The sequence below is a fragment of the Bacillus rossius genome, chromosome 5, assembly GCF_032445375.1.
Source record: "Bacillus rossius redtenbacheri isolate Brsri chromosome 5, Brsri_v3, whole genome shotgun sequence".
In the NCBI taxonomy this organism is placed as follows: domain Eukaryota; kingdom Metazoa; phylum Arthropoda; class Insecta; order Phasmatodea; family Bacillidae; genus Bacillus; species Bacillus rossius.
Genome location: NC_086333.1, coordinates 81,815,066 through 81,824,787, shown reverse-complemented (window position 1 = coordinate 81,824,787; position 9,722 = coordinate 81,815,066).

Genomic DNA, 9,722 nt, shown 5'->3' with positions numbered 1-9,722 from the left:
CTTCAATCCCACAGTCCGTGGGCCGCAAGTCACCACGAATAACTAGGGACCGGAAAAAATTCCCGGGTTCAATGACCTCTAGGATGATCTTTATATTTCTTCGTACACTCGGTCAAATGTCACCCTCTCATTGGCTGCTGTCTTGTGAAGGTGCCCTAACGTAGCGGCCTGTGATTCGACACAGCTTCGGTTGAGTGTTTCTCACTGGCCCGGAGTCATCCAGGTGAGTTGTGAGCCAATAGCAGAGGCAGCACTGAGGTATAACTATTTGAAAATCAGGCTGTCGTGAAATGAATCCGCGAATTTTTCCGGTCTCTAGAGATTGTTTACACTATGTATGCGTTACGGTAGGTAACATTTAGAGGTACGAGAACTTTTTTTCCTTTGTGACAGATGTCCCGCGACTGTCATTGTGCTGTTTGTGTCGCTAGGGTTGGAAGTTTTAGATATTTAATAATTTAATATGCTTTAAAATGTAATATATATTTACACACACGTACATATACAGTTAGTCGCTGCCTGATGGCGAGTGTGTCACTCTGACAAGATACGATGAGAGAAAATTGCTTCCGATTTGGATTTACCAATGATAATGTAGCTACTTACTTAAGTGGGAATCTATAATTATCGTAAAAAAATCATTACTTGAAGAAGTTTTGCTGGTACTAGTGCGTAATTTCTATTGTTTCTATTAAGTATACTTTTTATACTTCACTTAATGTTTCTTAGGCACTACTTTACAGGTATTAAAAGTCACAACTTATAACACAATATTTAAGAGAGAAAATCTTTGTGTTATTATTTCAATAAAACTAACTCACTTGTGTTCATCCATTTATTGGCTCTTCCGTGTAATTATCTGTAAACTTAAGCTAACATAATTCATTCAACGAATGCGGGAGTTTTTGTCCACTTAATAAATAATCTTTTAGTGAACATATTTAAGGTTCATCTTGCCGGATACCAGTCATCCAAAAAAATTATATGTTTTCTACTGCGGCAGGGCCGGATTCAGAGGTCTGGAGGCCTCGGGGCAACAGAGGAGCGGAGGCCTCCTGGCCCCAAATTATTTTCCAAACAAAATGAACAATTTTTTTCAGTCGAGTTTTCCAATAAATAATTTATTGTGAAATCAAGTAGATTCTCTTAGTAATTAAAAAACATACAAAAATATAATCAAAGACAAGAATTATATGAAATTAAATTTTAGTGTTAATGAATATTTCTGTTAGTATTTAATAATAATATAGTCATGTATGTACAAAGTACTGTAGGTGAAGGTAAAACAGCGAAAAAAGAATATCAAAGGAAAAAATGTTTACTAGTGTTTACTTGTCGGAATTTGAAAGATTTTTTTTCCGAAGTCTCTATTGTGGGGGCCCTCCGTTTGTGGAGGCCCCGGGACTTTCACGCCGGTTGCCCTCCCTTAAATTTGGCCCTGTACTGCGGTTAGACGACTAAAAAGTTACTATCATACAATTGTTTTAAGTTCCCGTTCTCTGAACAGTTTAAAACTTGCTTCTTCATCAGCGCAGTAATAGCTGAGGATACGTTTGTTGGCACATCGTCGTAAATTCACGTGCAGTACATTGCCTGGCATAATACTCTCGCTAACGGTAATTCCTTTTATCCTTCAACCAGCAACGATATTAACTCTCTCCTCTTATCCCTAGGTTGTTTCTCTAATGAGAGATGGCTATCAGCTATACGGCTTTTTCGTATGATAATTAGTTTCTGACCTTGAAAATGTGATCTATTTTAGATAACCTCATCAGTCGAGTAATTTCATCACTTCCCACGTATAAACCAGAATATCAATTAATTCATAGGAAAAAAAAGATTATATCTGACAAGCATTGTGTTTAACTTTTTTTTTTCATTGACCTTGGTATATTCAACACAACTCCTTCTTACGACGCATTTCGATAGCAGTAAAGTGTTAAAAACCAAGTTATATATCCAAATTCATTTTATTGCTAGTTTTAAATATATTACTCTGCCTACCACCAAAGATGCACAAAAGATTAATGCATGACACCAGTTCTTGAATTTGACCTTAATGCCGACAATCTTACGATAACAATATTTACGCTCTGTGGAATAATGTGACGAAGATAGAAACGCAGGCCACACTCAGGCTTCACCATGACTCATACTTAATGAGACCTGATTCCGAAATAAGTAGGTCGGGAGCCAAGGACAGTTTTTGAAATCTCGACGTAGAGTCCGCGTATGTGTAAACTCTGCAACGTAAACCTTTTGACGTGACGTCTAATAAATCGATGAACGCCGGCTGCACGCACTTAAAAGTGTCCCGTTACACACATTGTCCCGTTACACGGTGTCCCGTTACGCTCATTGTACGCTTGAGCCGCATCTATCTATCTTCCACTCGATTGGAACAACCATCGATTTGACTTTCTCGAGGCACATTAATCTTGAAACACTCCCATTCGTTTCCTACCTTTCCTATCATCGTCCTATCCTTAACAGAATAACACAGATTGGAAGAAGTTAAATAGCAAACATGTATAAAATTTATAGTTAAAAGTATCTCTTCGTTAAAGTAATAAACATATTTGAATTAATGAGTGTAAATAAAAGTAAACATATCAATTTCGTGTCACTTCTTCTATGTATCCATACAAAATAGCGATAATTCAATAGAAATATTTAATTTTATTCATAAAAGTATGAAATCATTCGATCAATGTTTTGTTATGACGTTGTCACGTTAAACTATCGTCCGTAAACCGACTTTACAGACAACCAATTTTTTTTCCAGTTACTTTCCCACGCACATTACATAAAATTACCTTCTAAACTTATAGGAAGCGTATATTTGACGTGTGAAATAATCACGAGGGTTAGTGCCACGAGCTTGATTGTCAGTCGAGCAACATGACATCTATCCTGTAGCTCGTGAACTACGAGATCCCTCTCACGACCTCATATAATTGCCCTGCATTGCGATTCGCTGTGTAAGGAAAAGCGAACGAAAACCATTAAAACAAAAATCGGCGCAGTGAGTCAATGCAACAATTTGATTAGTATCCAAAGTTTAATAGTCTATAGATCAATATACGATCCTCACGTTGATTCGTTTAGACGCATATTCGGGTCTATAAGTTTATGTCATGAGTTACATTTTCCTATAAAAAAACATGCAAGATGTACCACTTAAAAGTAATTCCTATTTCTTTTTAACACTGCTGTTAAATACATTTCTCAAACTAATAATAATAATTCCAGGCAAAATATTTTTTTATTTGGGTATAATTTATCTGAATGTCATTAAATTTATCATGCAGAAATTTGCTGCGTTAATGCTCAAAGTCAATTGATTTCAGACACGAAAAAGTTCAGACAAGGTTTGCAATGAAGCAAATTATTTCCTGGCCCTTTAGAACTACATACTAACTTTTGGTGAGTATTCCGTAAACAGCTTTATTGAAAAAAAAAATGTATATATTTTTCTGGTACAGACAGTACGTAGTCATATTTGTTGTTAGCATGGTCAGGGGCCCTGATTTTGTCAACAAACTTTCATGCAAAACATGTGCTCATAACTACTAGCAAAAAAAAAAATTCAAAGCAGTCTTGAGGACTGCCGACAGAAGTGAAAACTTAAAACTATAAACCAACAGTTGTTATTTTTGGATACAAATTAATTGTTTGATTTTAAGTTAAAACTTGTAAATCAAAGTAACTATTATTAATATTAATAATGGAATTAAGAAAATACAAATATAATTTGAAATAAGAAATACTAACTTTGTAAACTATAATTGTGTAACATAAGAAAATATATCTTTATAAAAATAATATATTTTTTCGCAATTTTTACGAAAAAATATTATCACACAACAAATTTGTTTTATCACGTTAGTAAAATAACTCCTAAATTAATATAAAATACGCATTGCATAGTAATTGTAGGTATTAAAATAATAAATAATGATGTTCTTAATTTTCAGGTTCTATTGCTACAAAGACTCCGTTTTCTTCGTTATTCAAACTATAAATCTATATCAGAATTTTAATATATTTGATACTCACTTTCTACTGCACAGTAATCGTATACTTAAAATTTAAAAAAAATTTAACAAAAACACAATTTTAACACTCATAGGAACAGATATAGTGTTGTCGTTAACACGTCACGTGACCATGTCGATGACGAATTACATGAATTTACTCCCTATCCAAACCTTCTCATAGAAGTTTTCAATTAAAAAAATCATTGGCACAAAGATACGTATCCAAACTTTAGTGGGATATATTATGATTATATTTGTGTATCAACTGATAAGCCTAGCCCAAACCTGACAATTCTCAATTGAAACCAATAAAAGTCTGCTCCGGAGGTCGTTGAGAGAAAATTTTATTTTAGGCGCAACTTTTAGAGCTGCCAAATTACTTTAACTTCCTTACTTAAACAAGTTCGTGCCATTTTAAAAATGTAAACTATTTATTATGTAAATAGTTTTTTCACAAAAATAATTTCCAAAATGTTCAATTTGTGAAGCCTGGATTTTCCGCTAGTTTCATATTTATTTGAAGGGTTTTTTACAAAACACAAGAAGGAAATAAACGTATGTTTATAATATTTTATTGAAAACAAAAATTTCGTTAGATAAGTATACATATGTATACCTATTGTAGCTACACGACACCTATCAAAATCACCGGCATGATTTGGCTGTAAAATGTTATGATGAAATGATCAATTTTCGGAGAATATTTTTATTGAAATCCAAATTCCTGAAACACTCTATTCTATAAATTCAGTTTTTTTTTACCACTCTGGAAGACTTGGAGTAAGTAAACATGGCGAGTGGTGTGGCTGTACACCACTCAACTCGGTCCAACCAGGGAGTAATTAAACCACCGTGTCTCAAGCTGGGAGGTATACTGACCACCACGGAGCCAAAACACCTGACAAAACCAACTAGGTGTTATATAATCTTCATGGAAGACCACACGAGTGATGGTTGTCAGACCGCAGGACACGGGAGAGAAGAAAAAAAAATAAAATTACACGCCATTTCCTTACTCACCCCACTCCGAACTCGTCTTGCCTCGTGATGCCTTCCGATAACCTTGAGAAACTGCAGAGGTTAACACGGAGTTGCCGTGTGAGGTTTTGTCTCCACATGATGTGTAATTATGTCATCTTCTCCGACACACATCAGAAATAATTGGCGCACGATAGTTCTTCGTGCATATGATGATGATGATTATAGTCGCGTCGGCAACGAGGTAACAGAGACAGAAGCACCCTGCACAAGTGAGGTGTATCGGAGGTGACTCTCAGAAATGAGCCATCCCACTCTGGCCAGCGTGATCGCGGACAGCAGGCGTTGGAAACATGAACCAAGATTGTCGGACAAAAGATTCGAACCCTAGTCCCCTGGAATGCGAGTGAATTTCCAACCAGTGTGTGAGTTCCCACCGTGGACATTCAGCTTTCTGGAGTTTTGACACGCGTCATGGAGGTTTTTAGCGAAGTTATTTTCCAGTGGCTAGCCATTTACTCCCGCAGCATAGAGGTGAAGAAATGACGCAAAATCCCTTACTTCGTCTAGGAACATATGCAAAAAAAAATTTAAAAAAAATAGTGGTATGGCCGGGTATTGAAATCTCGATCTTCGGTTCAAACCGGTCAATGCGTCCTTATTCCAGGACGAAATGGCTGGTCAAAGAAAGCCACAGGAATAATTCTCTGGTAGTATCATCAGAAAGGATCCAGTTTCCTTTCCACGTGAGGGTAAATGTCGTGTGTCCACAGTGACGCCCCCGTAAGCCCCAAGGAAGCGTCGCAAACCGCGAACAACTGCCGGGAATTACCTGGTAGGTATAGTGTATCGCCATCCGACATATCAGAAAAATAGGCTACGGCACACAGTTCACCAAACCTCTCGGCAATCAACACGGGTATAAAAAAAACAGGGCTTAAATCTTAAATTAAACAGCGAAAGAAAGGAATTTGCTTGAGAAAGCACAACTTTTGCGGCAAGTACGACAAAACATTATTTATTAATCTGAACCTCTGAAATCAAACTATTACAAGCATTAAAAGAATATAAGCATTCGCCGGTACATATTAACTAAATCGGGCCCGATGCTATAAACTATATATATATATATATATATATATATATATATATTTATTCATACCCAGCACATGATAAGGAAATATAAAAATCCCCTAAACTTAACATCAGTTACAATAGACACCTTATAGTGATTTAAAATCTCTGATAAACCAAGTTCGAGCTAGTTAACACCTTCCTTGTTACGCGACGTGCTCAATTGTTCGGGGGACGGGTACCCTTAAAACGTTCAACGCGAGTCTCTACCATTTGAATTTCATCATAAGTTTCAATTATTTACTTCACGTGTCCATATCATAAAGTTGTTAAATGTAGCTGGGGAAAAACAGACCTCCGACGTAAAATAACACTCTCAGGCTTGACGTAATTATTTCTGCCACCAATCTCTTGCAGCATAACCCCGTTGCACAAGGGGAATCACAAGGGAAGTCACTCACGTATCGGCTCGTCGTCTCCGTTGGATTAGCGAATCCTCGCTAAACCCCACTGGTCCTCAGGCCAGTCGGTGCTGACGGCTATACTCGCCGGAAGGAGCCTCGTTCCGCCGCGATAGTACCGCGACTATCTTCTTGACGAGCTTTACCGCTACTCTTGCACACAGATACCAACGAGTAATTTTGCTGCCCAAGCCGGCCCCACACTCGCAAAAGTCATTTTTTTTTGCGAGGCCGCTTGCGCGGACCACCTCACACACCGGCCCGTCGTCCAGAACAGCTGATCGCCTGCCTCCCTTCCCTTCCTTCAAAGAAGGGAGGGGAAAAAAGTCTGTCTCCCTCGCGCGCATGCGCGCTGTCATCGTGATTTGTTTCATTTTACCCCGATCACCACTTGTCCAACTTTGCTATGTCGCATTAATAATTAAAATAGTTTTAAACAAATATATAACTACATTATAAATATAACTAATAAACACAATTATTTAATGATATTCTCACTAACTGTTACCAGGTGCTCCCGGACGACACTAGCGCTGAAAAACGTTACCAATATTTCAAAAATACCGCCGTACGGATAACACCAATACTCAAATAAACTATACTAAAGGAAAACTATAATATAAAATTCCTTTTAATTTCCTTATAAAACGGTACCCCGAGAAAGGGGTACAACAGTATAACGTGTGTCCACAGTATGACGACGTTGACAAGTTTCACGACATCATATGTCACATTTGGTTCGCTACTAGCTGAAACCCCGTAAGAGTGTGTACTATATCTCCTGGGCTTATCGCAAAATCCGTTAAAAAAGTTACATGGTTTTTGAGTTCAGCCTGTTGCCGGAGCTACTATCAGAGTCCACACGTGACCACAACTAAATTTCAAAAGCGTTTCCTCAGAGCAATATGCGTGCAATATCTCATATTTGCGGAAGCAGATCGTGTAAACACCCAGCAACTCTATTCGGACACGGGAATAATTCCCAGCTGTTCAAAAACTCAGGAAATTTGTTGGATTTTGTTACTTCTGAGACGTCTCTCACTTGAACGGAAACTTCTTGTTTTGAGGATTCACAAAGTTGTATCCGTTTGTTGACCAAAGGTAGTTCGGTTTTCCGAAGCAAGGCAATGCAGCGGTAACACAAATGACTCGCATTGCTGATGGTCCTGTTCTGAATTTCGGTCCATCCATGCTGATTTTGCTTCAAGAGTTATAGGGCAGGTACCAATTCTCTCAAATCTGACTCTCGAATTCGAGTCCCAAAGAGTACCTCGAACACACCCTTCGAATTAGAACCTATTTCTCAAGGGCCAAAAATAAAATAATGCACAATATATTAACTAAGGTGTTAAATCACTCAACCCCTTTAAAAGTTTGTTTTATAAATTTTGGTACCAGAATCAATAGATATTATAATTTTATTTATTTAATTAAAAGTTAAATAACAATATCTTAGAGTCTGGTAGCATGATAGGCATGGAGTAATAAAATGGCCGCGTAAAATTCGCAAGTTGAATTTTTAAATTATTTTTCCTGTAATATTTTCTTTACAAATCGTGTTTCTCTATTAGAGAATCCTTTGCATACTTAGGATTTGATGGATTTTTAAGGATTTTAGGATTGTATGGGCATACTATAATTACAGATAAAATTTTAAAAAGATTAGTTGTTTTATCTCGCTGCACATCGAGATTACTGCGATTCGAACTGTATTGTGTGTCTAATCTTAATTTGCAGTTTACAATTAAACAGACATTTACTCTCTATTTCCAATGCACAATTCTCCATTAGGACTGTAAAGTAAAATTTTTAATAATAATTTTGGAAAAAAAAACTATTTTCATGTTGTATTCCGTTAATATCATCATCTGACATTTTTTTTTTTTAATTTCTACGGTGTTATAATTGAAAGATGTTATCAATTTTTTTCGTGGACAATTTTTTTTACATAATTTAATGTCTTTTTTTTTCTTTGAGCATAGCACATTTTATGCTATGCCTTTATGTTAATATAATATTATTTCAAGGTCTTAGAAAAATCAACGAATATATAAACTAAAAAAAGGGGGTTGTCTGTAAAGTCGGTTTACGGACGATAATTTTACGTGATAACGTCATAAGAAAACACTGATGAAAAATTGAATACTTTTTAATTTTCAAATATTATTTACAGTTTTTTGCAAATTCAATTAAAATAATTCGTTTTGATATAATCACCAACAATTAGTTAAAAAGCCCGTCTTAACATGTTTTATATTATAGAAGATTTTCTCGCACGGTGGTTGGCCGGTTCTCGCACGCTCGGCTCAGGCGGAACGTGACAATTTTTCATGCGTGCAGGCGGCGTTCATCGATTTATAAGACGTTATCATTATCACATCAAAAAATATGTATTACACTTGTAACAATTTATAATGATACAAAATATACGATTTTTAATGCTAACAAGCCGGCTGGTATCAGTCTGGTAGCAGAGCTCACTATTCGCTCTGCAGTGCAAACTAACCGTGGGACAGACTATAGTAGTCGGGCATGCGGCGCGTGCAGCCTTAATCAGAAGACTCGTGACCTCACACGCCGTAGCGCGCGCCTCAACTGCAGACGGACTTAAAGCCCAGCTGCTCAGTCATTGCGTAGAGGTATCTAATTAAGTCCCAAATCCGGCTCCGGCCTTCAAGCGTGGCCGCCTCGCTGGCAGTACGTACAGGCCTTGCGTCCCGAGTCTGGAAGCGCCAGGAGCTGTTAGGGCCACAACTTGCTCGCGCGTGAAGCACTTCTTCGCCTTTATGTGCAACATTCAAAACTAGGGTCGTAGTTTTTCCCCCCTGTGGAATTTAACTATCTCAACTGATCTAGTGTAACCAAACGCTCTGTGAAAAATAAAATTTTATCACCCCGACTACAAATATATATATATATATATATAATTTTTAAAAAATAATATATATATATATATATATATATATTATTTAAAAAAAATAATATGTGCGTGATATTAGAAAATGACGTATGGTTCAATAGTAAAAGTAACCTTATATGGTTCTATTATTATTTTATAGCAGAAAGGTTGTATAACAATACAAACAAAATAGCTACGTTTAAAAATATATAAATAAAATTAATAGAAATATTACGAATGTTCTCAAACAGTGCGCGGAAAATGTATTCT